At 31.2% G+C, this 13,464-nt stretch overlaps 1 long non-coding RNA gene across 1 annotated transcript; it reads left to right on the top strand.

Annotated features, from left to right (window-relative positions):
• Window positions 1-3,752: 3,752 nt before the first annotated feature.
• Window positions 3,753-7,161, top strand: LOC132753080 (uncharacterized). Its single transcript, XR_009628907.1, has 6 exons — window positions 3,753-3,886; window positions 4,081-4,207; window positions 4,529-4,556; window positions 4,800-4,849; window positions 6,297-6,315; window positions 7,081-7,161. It is a non-coding gene; the product is annotated as an uncharacterized LOC132753080 (long non-coding RNA).
• The last annotated feature ends 6,303 nt before the right edge of the window (window positions 7,162-13,464 follow it).

Genomic DNA, 13,464 nt, shown 5'->3' with positions numbered 1-13,464 from the left:
ATACTCATCAATGATTTTATTTCCGATGTTCGCTTCTTGCATTTACTTTTTTCGTTACTGGAAGTTACTTGCAAATGATGCGTCTTATAATTTATTGTATTTATGGATAATTTTTTGATGCAATACTTTCGCTTAGTACTTATTTCTTTTAAATTACAACATTATTTAACAATATAGACAGTTATAATATATAAAACATGCAAATAAAATATATACAAATCATCAGAGCCCGGACTATAGAACATGAATTAAATTAATAAAGACTAGATTTAGTACATCATTATCATTTATAATCTTTACCCAGCAGTGGTAATAAACGGAAGCGTCCTGGTGCCATTTAATAATCTAGGACTTTTAAAACCCCTACATAGGTGATTATAAAACATAACTCCTACGCAGGACTTAATAACTCCAACGTAAGGATTTTGAAAAAATCCTGCGTAGGAGATGAAAAATCCTAATTAGGAATTTTAAATTCCTACGAAAGACTAAATAACTCCTACGTAGAACTTTGAAACTTTTGCTGCTTTCATTATATAAGGGGCACAACTCGGTGCGATGATCGATGTTCTACGTTTCGAGTTAGTAAATACTATAAAGTTTATTAAATCTCCTACGTTAGGAGTTTTCAAAGTCCTACGAAGTAATTTCAAACATCCTAATTAGGAATTCTTATCTTCTACGTTGGAGTTTAAAAGTCCTGCGTAGAATGAATGGTTTTTGGTGGTGGTATTGGGGTAGTTTTCACTTTACGGATGATGGCAGTTAGCTTCTTGAATTAACCAGAGCACAGTTCAGACACCGCATCTTTCTTGATAAGGTGTCAAGCAGTTATGCAAGTAGTTTGGCTTCAATTTTTGCAAGGAACTGAAAACGGTCTCAATGCAAGGCCAGATAAGGTTCAAATCGTATGACCGTAGACAAGATTTCATGATCAATCACAAACAAAAGTGACCTGCACCGTCGGGAATCGAACTCCGGTCGTCAGATTCACAGTCTACCAGCGCTCTACCTATTTAGCTAACACTTAGAAAGTTTAAAACTCCTAATTTGGCTTTTTATCTCCTACCTAGGAATGACAAAATTCTGTGTAGGAGTTTTATTAGGCTTTTGCATGTCCTTCATAGGAGTTATAAACTCCTGATTTTGATTTATTTTTAAAGAACATTATGAATTGGCAGCTAGGGCGCTTCCGTTAATAATATATACATTGATGGGAATGTAAATTAAAATACCAATTTTTAACATTTATATGTTTATCATTATACTTTGACTTTACAGTTTCTCCGAAGATACTTAGAGATGATCTTCGATTTACTGGTTCAACGGGAGACGCAATAAATATTGAAATCCCAATTTACAGCAATCCTGTATTTGACACTATAGAAATAACAAGATATGATGGTCAGTCTATTTCTAGTGATATGTATACTGTCATGGATGATTCTGTAGAGACACATTTTTATGGAAAAGATGTAACACTGCCAGGGAATGTACTTTATCTCACTTTGAATGATGCAAGGGAAGAAGATTTCGGAAATTATTCATTCAAAATTACAAATGTTATTGATACAACACAGACGTTTGTTTAATGTTTGTGGATAGCCAGAAGGTAAGCAGATAATGATTTCATTTTACAACATTATCAAACTCACCTTTAATGGCCTGATTAATTATTGTAAAAATATTGCATGTAATTATTGTATTTTTTTTCTTTTTCCCCAATTTTAAAACCTATTTATATTTCAATAATAAGATTAATATAATTATTATTGATTGTGTTGGTATGCTGCAAAACTCTTGTTGTGATTATAGCTTATGGACGTGTTACGAAAATATCAAAATTTTGTATTTTTGACTTACATACTTATGTACTGTCTTAGGTGTCCGACTAAATATAGTGAAAAATGACAAGATTTTTCGCAATGACTGGCAAGATGTTAATTGATAACATCGGCTTATAAGACATCTTTACAGAAAACGTTCCCTGTGGAATGTCGGGGCGGCTATTCCGAGCTGAAATGCAACACATGACTGATGTTATTAATATATGACTGGATTACAATAAATAAGCATATCCATTTTCTGAAGTGTTCGTGTGTTCGATATCCTGAATTAATTTCAGTGTATTGAACATGTGAAACATATTTAACGCTTCTATCACGAGACATTGTAAAAGCAGGTACTTTTTTTTAATTTACAAATTTACACATGAACAAGATTTTCAATTACGGGAAATGAGATTTGTTTATCTTTAAATTTCTTTATCTTTATCTGTGCAGCCAATATTTTCTTTATGACATTTACTTCGATTAACTTTTTGCTTCTCTCATATTTACGCAATAGTAAGGAAGCGTCATGGTGCCATTTCATAATGTTCTATAAAAAATTAAATCCTAATTAACTTCTACGTAGGAGAAACAACAGACTAATTAAGAGTTTAAAAGTCCTACGTAGACCTTTTACACTGCAACTTAATATTTTAAATCCCTACGTAAGGGATAAAAAAACCTATTTAGGAGTGTTTAAGTTTAAAACTCCTACGTAAGACTTAAAACTCCAATGTAGGAGTTGAAAAGCATTATTAGTCAGTTTTATTATAAATGTTGAACTTATTTCTCCCTCTATTTGCATCAGGATTTTCATTTAGAAGACATTTAAGGGTATACTAAACTTGTATTGTTATATACATGTACATTCGTTCTGGTAAATTGGCGAAATATTTCAATGCAAAGTTGTACAAAATTAAATTTTGTGATTATTAAAGCTCTAATTAGGCGTTTGTATGTCCTACACCGGAGTTTCAAAGTCCAACCTTGAAGTAATTAAGTCCTACGTATGAGTTTAAAGTCCTAATAGGTTTTATGTTTATCCTAGACGTACGAGATAAAAAGTATTCTGTAAGAATTTTCAAAATCCTACGTTGTAGTTATTTAATTCTACATTTAATTATACGTAGGAGTTTCAATTTCATAATAAGTTTTTTTTTCTAAATCTTCTATTTGGTGGTTTAAAAGTCAAGCGTATGAGTTTAAAACTTTTATCTAGTTTTATTTTTAATTTCCTACGTTGGAAAGTTCTGTATAGAAATCTCCTTATTATGCTTTTAATATCCTACGTAGTCATAATTTACTTCGTAGAAGTTTTAAACACCTAATTAGGCATTTTTATTTCCTTCGTTTGAAAGGGTGTATATATCCTATGTAGGAGATTTTAACTCCTAATAAGGCTTTTGTATCTTTTACGTAGGAATAATAAACTCCTAAACAGGTTTTTTTGTAGAACATTATGGTTTGGAACAAGGACGCTTCTATACAGTAACAATAGCAACTTTGTCGCTAAATGCAGCTGTTTGTCACATTTTGCTTAAATACGCAACACTTCTTCCTTCGCTTTAATAATCTACCTGACATTTTCAAAAAACGTCTTATCGAATCAAAACAAAAAGGATTGTATCATAGGTATGCATCAGTTTGAAAGATTTACAATTGCACGAATTCTCGGCTTTGCTTACATTTATCTTATGAAAATGTGATAGTTATAATGCCAATTGATATTTTTTTCGAATTTCCAGGTCCACCTTTGCCACCTAAATTCTTACAGTTACTGTCAGAAAAAAACGTACTAAAATTTGTGTGGCAAAAAGACTTCAATGGAGGACTTCAACAATATTTTATCATACAAACCTCGATTGTGGGTACAGAAACATGGACAAATCTGTTTAAATGTTAGCGAGGTGGACAGTAAATATAACTAAACAGTACTTTCTATACCGCAAATATAAAGGGTCTTTCACCAGAAAAATATAATCCTCGAATTGTTTCTATCAATGCGATAGGGAGTTTAGGATACACAGAGTTAGCAACAACATTTGTTATAGAAAGAGGTAAGTTTTTTTCAAAGCTTCGGTACAGTTTAATGGAAGCCAGTAAGAACTGGTTGGCCTGGTAACTATGGGGTATAAATGATTATTTAGATACAGTATTAAATTGTTATAACATTTTTTATAAATAACATATACAGAAAGTATGAATTCAATATGCCACTGCAAAAAATGTCAGTAAAAACATGGTGTTCTAGAGTTTCAGGCTCCAAATCGCTTTCACAGAACTGGAACTTTTTGTCGCTGTCATTATAACTGTAGTACTTATTGCTGCCGCTATTTGCATCGGGCTTTTCATATGGAAGAAAAGAAAATCGGTGAAAGGTATGCTTAACTTGTATGGTTATTTATATGTACAAGTGAATTCGATCTAGTAAATTTGTGACATATTTCAATGCAAGTTTTTTTCCCGTTGTAAGAAAAAGAATTTTGTGGTGATTTAATCGTTAAGAATATTAATGCCTATTTACTAAACTTTAACATAATGCATTTACGACTAAAAATGAAACATTTTGTTATGGTGTAAACATTCTTTTAACCATGTTTTGTAGATCGGTATATAAGCACCTAAATAAAATTGAGCAAAAAATAAATACGGTAGATGTTATAAAAGCATTTATATGTTTTACATATTTTTCCAAATAGAGCAAGCTAATGGAAATATATATGAATCGTAAGTATTTTTATTTCACAAATTAAAAACGTTTTAATATGTATTTTTACTATCATAGTGTAGAAGACGAAAAGTGAATGTGAACACTTACTTTTGGCTATAAATGGGGAATCTTGTGTTTAATTTTAAGAACGTTTATCTTACCCTTTACGATACTATTTGCTTTCTTATTCAATTGACCAAATCATACAAGTATAGAAGTAAATAATCTAGTAACTGTTGTAATTCAATTATATTTTGTAGAACATCACGGTCTGATACAACATCCCAAGAACCGTATGAAGTCTTACACGGTAAGAATCAGACATGAATAAATAATCATTTTCTTTTAGTTTCCTAACTCTTCAAAACCTTGTAATAATTATGTTAACTTAAGCAGCATAGTACCATCTATGTAACTGGACTTACTTTAATTTAATAAATTGCTAAGTCTTGCAATACAAAATACTCAATGGGCTTCAAAATATTTTACTAGTAATTAATACACCATTGTTGAGCAAACATGCAAAAAACAGCAATATATCATACAATTTGATTTTACCGAACAAATGATAAGATTACATGATATCGCAATGCGGCCGGCACTTCGTTATGTGATATTATGTTAATGTGTTTCCTTTTCAATTTATCACCTGCGTCAAGGATATTCTTTTAATGTCAAGCCACCTACTTATAAGAAACATACATATATTGTCTTTTGAAATTCTAAGCACACTCAATTTTCAACTGTGTAAATTTCTGAGATACTGAGAACTTTTTGATGTCTGTCTTCATTAACAATGTTTTCAATTCCACCCACTGTTCATGATCCTTTGACTTTTGGAATCGCATTTTTGCTATTTTTTTTTCTCAATACAATCATGTAACATATCTCCTATGACACTTGTGTAACAACAACACAATATTTTGGTACTTTTCCCCAGTGTAAAACTTTTTTATCTGGATTGTTACTGTCATGCAGCATTAAAATGCAGATATTAATAACCATCTACGGGTCGTGTCAACGCCAAACCTTGCATTTTTTGTTATGCTTATATTACACCGTGTATACCCAGTAACGCCTGAACGTGAAAACAACGCACGATTCGTGCAATACGTAACGCAGAATTATGCAATAAATGGTGGATACCTGACAGGATTTCCAAAGGCCAATATATGTTTTATTTTACCGGACTAAAAAAAAGAATACCCGCTTCGGCTGCGAAGACATTACTCTTTATCCCTCATCAAGATTATTTCCATCGTTATAACATTACATGTGTTACAGCACAAGGTCTAAAATGATCAAAATCTGCATAAGTAGGGTAGTATAGTTGATACGTTATTAGTATTTATATTTCTTTCCGGCACGTTAAGCTTGATTTTGTTTTGATAATTAACATTCCTAGAATTATATTTTCTCCTGAATAATCAAAAAGAATAACTATCCATTGTAATAATAAAAACAAAATCTACTTAACACAAAATTAAAAACCTCAAAATGTGAACGCCTTGAACAACCTTGAATAACCAGGGTTCTTAGGATCGTGATATGATCAACATAGTTGGACGCTTTACTGTTTTACAGTTGATTGAACACGGAAACAACCTGAGTTTAAATCTTGAAATGAAGTAAAACACCAGTAGTTAATATTGAACAAATCTATCAAATACTGAAAAGCAACAACATTAAATAAATAGTTTTAAACATATCATTTACATTGCTGTGGAAATCTTTCAATTATTTTTTTCATTACACAGGTTTCAGAGATTCCAACACGTAAGCTATACTTTTTTATTATATATGTTATTAATATTATATATGTTATTAATATAATAATTTCTTTAAGGACTATGCAAATTATACCTCAGCAATCGGCCTTACTTAACAAGATTTTTTTAAAATTGTAGACAAATTAATATTTTCTTTAGTCGTTTTAAAAGTATAAATATTAAATTTCGTATGAATGCAAACGCCTGTACTGTAATGCTGAAAGAGAATATAATACATAATACTTGCCATGTAATACACGTATGTATCCAAGTTTATATATTTGTTTTTTTTGATTCATACTAAAATTAGAATATTTATATAGATATATCAAACCCCGGAAAAGATAAATAAGGACCAAGTCAATGTACATGATGTAGATTTCCATGGAAATATCAATATTTTAGTTTAACATTATCGCAAACAAGAACATCACAAAATATATTGCTGGATGTTCATCAATATAAAGTTTATTCACATTTCAATTCGTAGTAAGATTACAACAGCAGAATTACTGTTTTCAATAGTTTGTCTTAGTATGTAAAAAATAACGCAGGAATCGTTATTAACTCATTGCGTCCTGAAGATAATGATTAATTTTAGAATGCAGACTCCGGGTAAGATCAAATGAGCGTGAAACTAAATTACAGACTAATAATATAATATTTAAATCCAAGATTTTAAAACAAAATGTATACCATTTAGTATTAAATAAATAAGGTTATAGTTACGTCATGTTTTTAACGAGAAGTATATCATACAAATATTTCACAGGTTAGACACCTATGACAGTCTAAATACCAAAAGAAAAAGATGCTCGAATTAATCCGTTTCCAAATGGAGGAGATGATATAGGTAAGTAGACGATTTGTTTCAAAATTCAAAACAAATACAATGGACATTTACCTAGTATATTTTTACTCAAAATACGGTTCCGATATGTTGAGCACATGGAAACAGCTCCCAGTATTATTGTATTATGCAGTACATGTATAGAAAGATAATGCGTTTATACAGAATAAGAGATTAATACAAAGTCTTAATAAGCCTGTAAAAACTGAATACCCGAGGGTTTCAGCCCGAGGGCAATTATTCATTTCAGGGCTGATTATCACCTTCTGGCCAATCTATGACGTGTATTAATGTCATCAATACACTTGATAGATCTAAAATTTACTTTGAAATTTCGTTAATTTAAATTGCGATGCTGTAGTTTTCAACTGTACTTTACAGTAATTTCTGCAGTAAATTCTCCAGAGTTGCTTTCCTTATGTGAATGTAACCGAATCAAGAAGTTCTATTTATGTTCACGGAATGAAATTGTAGCTAGTATTTTTTTTAAATTCATTAAAGCTGTGTTTGTAGAAAAAACGCTAATTTCTAATTATAAAATCAAGCTATTCGTGCTTCAATCCTACTTTTATATTTACAGGTGTTTTGATGACAAAAAATATGACGTTATTGTTTCAGTTTGTGCACGTATTCATGTTCAATTGGCCGATTATCATTATCAGTTATCGGCCCCGGGTCACTGACTGAAAATCGGTCTTTTTGCACTCATAATCAGTTGAAATCATAGGCAATTGTGCTATTAAATATAGTAGCAAGTGTATTTAACATAGTTATACACATTTTGTTTGATATTGTCTAAACACTTTGCAACGATATGAGTTTTAGTTTTGACAAGATGCGCATTGAGACAAAATTGTCATAACAAAAAATCTCGATAATTGTTTAACTTTTGTAACCGTTTCACCTTATATACAAATAAATCTAACTATTTTTTTTCCAGCTCTTCAAACCCACGATACCACTGACAATGTAAATATGTACGAAAACCTAAAAATTGGAGGCTTCAAATAAAGAATCATTGGTGGAGAAATATTCATTAGTAAAAGATTTCAACGATAAAAGTGACAATGTCTCAGGATTGTTTATATCATGGAATGTCGTTACAAAAATGTGTTGATAGGAAACAAGACTTTGTTATTAGTTTTAGCAGATCTAATTAAGATCAGTATAAAATAAAGAAGTATAATACAATAACAGTGAAAAAATGAACTAGAGTCTATATGATAGACGAACAATAACATTGCTTAATTATTCATTATTAACATGTTCGTTAATATTGATTCTTTATTCATTTCTAACTTTTTTTGTAACAAAGTTTTAAAAGTTTATTTTAAATGTTACCTTACTTTCACACTTACTTGCAAACAGCGAAAACAGTAGAAGCAAATATTGAGACTGCAAATGATGGCTAGTTATTAAGAAAGTAGTTATCAAAAAAGCCTCGTATCAATTTATCTATCTAGATTCTTTCTGTTACAAGCGTATACATTCTTACCATATGATTTGAAAAATACTAGTTATTTCTTTACACAATATGTTTCTTTCAACGAAGACACAACAACTTTTTTTAAGTTTCATTATTTTGAGTTAAACATAGAAGCAGTATCAGGTATACATCAGAAGAAGATTATTTTCTATGAAAATTATATTTTCCTTTTAACTACCTAAATAATCTGCAACAAAAACTCAGCAATATGATCAACTAAACACATTTAAATAAAATGAACGCTGATAAATATCAGATAATAAAACAAGATCTTGCTAATACGTTTAACTGATTCATTTATATATGTTGGTCAAATGGCATTATTAATTCAAAATCACATTTATTAAGTTAAAGTGTTGATATATGCAAGTGAAGTACAATCAAATACCTCTAGCATTGGGTTTAAGATGCGTCATCCATAGATACAATTTTGCTAATAATTTTATGTAATTAGATCATATAAACTAAAATGATGTTAATAAATTGCATTACATTATCAGCTGATTATCATTACATGTCAAAGAACGTTTAACAAAATAATAAAACACTAACTTTTTGTTGTTGCTGTTTTTTCATGTTTATCGAAATATATATTTATTGTTTACATGCCATTACTTTTCTTTGTCAATGTTGTAAAAAAATATGAAAAAAGAAACAACGTAGCTATCGCGATGATACAAAATTGTTATTATTGTCCCCCGCCTTTGCGAAGAAAAAGGGGGATATAGAAATGGCCTCCGTCCGTCCGTCTGTCCGTCCGTCACACTTTCATGTCCGGTCCATAACTTTGTCATTTATCAAAGGAATATGAAATAACTTAACACAAATGTTTGTTATAATAAGGCGAGGCGTCAAGGTCAAGGTCGCAATTGCTCATTCATGTGTGCGGTCTATAACTTCTTTATTTTTGAAGGGATTTTGTAAATACTTGCCGCATTTGTTCACAATAATGAGATAATGTGTCATGCGCAACAACCGGTCACCTACCTCCAAGGTCAAGGTCACACTTGGAGGTCAAAGATTAACATAGTCTGTTATAGGGTGTTTTTTGTGTCCAGTCCGTAACGTTTTCATAGATCGAAAGATTTTGTAAATACTTGCCACAAATATTCACTATAATATGATAATGTGTCATGCACAACACCTGCATCCCTACCTCCAAGTTCAAGGTCACACTTAGAGGTCAAAAATTAACATTGTCTGTTTTAGGGTATATTTTGTGTCCGATTAAGAACTTCTTCGGGATTTTAAAAATAACTAGGCACACATAGTCACAATAGAAGACTATATATCAAGTACAACACCTGTATTCCTACCTCCAAGGTCAAGGTCACACCTAGAGGTCAAAGGTTAACAGTCTGGTATATTTTGTTTCCTGTCCATAACGTCTTCATAGATCAAGGGATTTTGAAAATACTTTACTCAAATAGTCACAATGATAAGATAATATGTTATGCGTAACATCTGTGTTGCTACCTCCAAAGTCACACTTAGAGGTCAAAGATTTTCAAAGTCTCTCATAGGGTATATTTTGTGTTCGAAATAAGTTCTTCACAGTTCAAGGGATGTTGAAAAAACTTGGCACAAATAGTTACAATAATAAGACGATATGTCATGCTTAACACCTGCAACCACTACCTCCAAGGTCAAGGTCACAATTACAGGTCAAATTTTAACATGATAGATTTTTAAATTCTGTATTTCATTTCTTAAATAAATTTGATTTTGCTTTTGCAGATCTAGCATTGATCACAAGTTTATACTGAAAGTCCTGAGATCCATACCTCAATCTTTTGAAATAGCACAATTTTATGCTTCGTATAAAAATTCTCCGAGGCGGGGGACGTTGGTAACTCTGTTGCAAATTCTTGTTTAAACAAAGATTGTTTGTGGATGAAAGCGATATATGCAAAATACCGTCCGCCCCCAACCTTCCCTGCCCCTGTGCTGGCCTAAAGAGTATGAAAATAATTAATTTCAAAATACATCTAGCAGATGTCTTCATACGGCTGTTGATACAGAGCCCACAATGTGTCACTTTCCAACAAAGATAACGAAGGTGTTGAATGAAATTACACAATAAACTTAGACTTAAACTAGAACAAGCATGAGCGTTTGAATAGTGCTATTTGAATGGAATGCCAATTTCATTATCTAGAAAAATGTCGGTTTAAAGACTGTTAGCACAAAATGTTCATGAGATGAACATAAGTTTTTTTCTAATTATAACCATTTAAATTGAAACTGATAAATGTTTTAAAAGTGCGTCCAACCATGTCTTTATGTCTATATTTTTAGAGCTTTTAAGAATTAATAAATGACTGTAAAGAAATGTTCCATGTAATAGAGGATAAAGTAATAGAGAGCGAACAATATTTAATTTATTAAATTAAAACAGACAATTCAAGCCATGATGGCTTATTACCGGTCATAGTTGTGACGGCACTGGCAGGCGACGTTTCGATAAGGAAGTCAGGCCCCGGATTCACAACAATATCGACTGTAACGATATTAAGTCATAAACCTACACATCTTGTGACTTTTGTCTAACAAAACTTTTATCATCTCATTACGCGTATAATGCTCAAAATCCTAACTTGAGTCTTCTAATTTGAGATACCTTTAACGTTCAAAGTACGACTGGCTTTTTAGATGCATAAAATATACCCAGAGACGCCAACATTATAAATTAATACTATATCACTTCAAATAATTAATTTGTGTTCATAAACGTAGCTCAAACGTCCACCTGACAAAGACAATGCGCAGTACGAAGTCACCATTATTTAAAATTTTTAGTAATCTCATGTTTGCCCTTTGTTTAAGAAGGAAATATCAACTCTTTGCTGAGGTATAATGTGCCTTAAATTTTTTTTACGTTGGTAAAAAAATGTGTATCGTAAAGTAAATGACATAATATAATAAACAAAAGTGCGGACAGGCAATTTGATTGATCATGGAAATGGCAGTGTGAATGTGTCTTTTTAGAATCTCAGTCACATGAACCTCATTTTAAATCAAATTTTCCAATGAAATTATCTTCAAATTTCAAATGTATGTTCAAAGGAATAAAAAGAATCAATACGTTATACATGTTGTATTAAGTGAAATATTTTGGAAACATGCTTGAATTTAAATCACGCTGGACCTTATATATTCAGCAGAAAAGGAACAAGTGCATTCCATTTTCTTATATGATTTGTGATGAGACTTTGTCACATTTTAAAACAGTCGCCTAATGTTCACGGGGGTTTTGACAGAAAACATAGCATAAAAATGTGATATTTAACATTTCTTTCCTTCAAATGTAATATCGTTGGCCATAAATTTATAAATCGTTTTATTGTGCTCCCATATTAAACGTACACTAATCGAATTAAACGATATTGGCCTTTGCCACAAGCCAAGAGCTTTGCCACTAACTTTGCTACCAGCCTAGAGCTTTGCCATCAGCTAAGAGGTACCAGCCAAGAGTTTTACCACCAGCCAAGTGTATTGCAACTCTCCAAGATTAAGGCAAGATTTATATTCCTGCAGTCTGACCATGCTCTTTACTGTTGACTGACTAACGTCTTCTTTACAGAATCCTTAATCTAAAGGCAACGCATTACATACACAAATAACACAAACAACAACAAGACAGTCAAACGTCCCATATTTAGTTTTTTAAAAGTTTTATTTTTAAACAAAAAATCATTTCCACGACATGCGCACAGTAACAATCTTTCTGAAACTTATTCAAAGAAATCTCAATATTTCTTATGTAAAAGAAAACAAATAATTCAATCCACAAATTTCGTGTCTAACATTTTACCTGTTATTAGACTCATAAGTAAAATGATAAGATTCTGATACACTTCTATCAAAACTACGATCAACAATGCTGCAGTACAATAACAATGCCTCATAATCATTAAGGTCTCGGAATTGGAAACAGTTACTATTTAGGTTCAATGAAGTACGTGAAAAATGCTGGTCAGATATACATAAGATCAGAATATATCAAAATGATATCTATATGGCCCGATGCACACTATTTTTAATATTGATAATACATTCCACTTTCTATGACAAATGATAATTAGGAAAGTAACGATACCTAAATATTAATTATTTCATTTCTAATTACCAAAATAGTGCATCAAATAGTCTTTTACTTTCGAGTAATTACGTTATTAAATATTAAATTGTTTTTTTGTAAGTTGAATAAATGATAAGTTAAGTGATAATGGAATTGTTATGTTTCGATACATTACTAAAATGGTAACATTCATACTAATAAATCATCGGATCGACTCTCATTGTTCTTCATATCAAGAAACACCTTTGTTTTATTGTTGATCTTTTCTTCAAATGCCATAACTACATATTTAAAACATATAAGGTTGCATAATATTGTTTCTGTTTCTTTTTTAAGCCGGTTTTAACACATTTTAGTCATACATCGACGGTCAATCCTACTGACTTATCCGGATAATTCACTATAAATAACCTGGGCAAGTGACCCATGATTTTTGAATCTGTGGAAAGAAACAAATAATCATAAGATTTACTGTTCGAAATGAATTGTCACCGAGAATTTTCGCTTCCCCCGAGGATCGAACAAGCGACCTTTGAATTACCATGGCGATTGAGCTCAGCAAGCGGGAGATATCAATACTAATCATCTGGTGTATAGATATAAAAATGACTTTTTGTTTTTTATAAACACTTATTTTGATTGTAATACTACAATTTCCATTATCATTTTATGAAAAACTAAAAGAATTATTATTAGTGCACTATGTTAGACGTAGTTGAACTAAAAATCACAAGTCATG

This window comes from Ruditapes philippinarum, unplaced genomic scaffold, assembly GCF_026571515.1.
Source record: "Ruditapes philippinarum isolate M1 unplaced genomic scaffold, ASM2657151v2 ctg16727_1_1_1_1, whole genome shotgun sequence".
NCBI lineage: Eukaryota > Metazoa > Mollusca > Bivalvia > Venerida > Veneridae > Ruditapes > Ruditapes philippinarum.
This window is presented reverse-complemented; position numbering and strand designations above follow the sequence as displayed.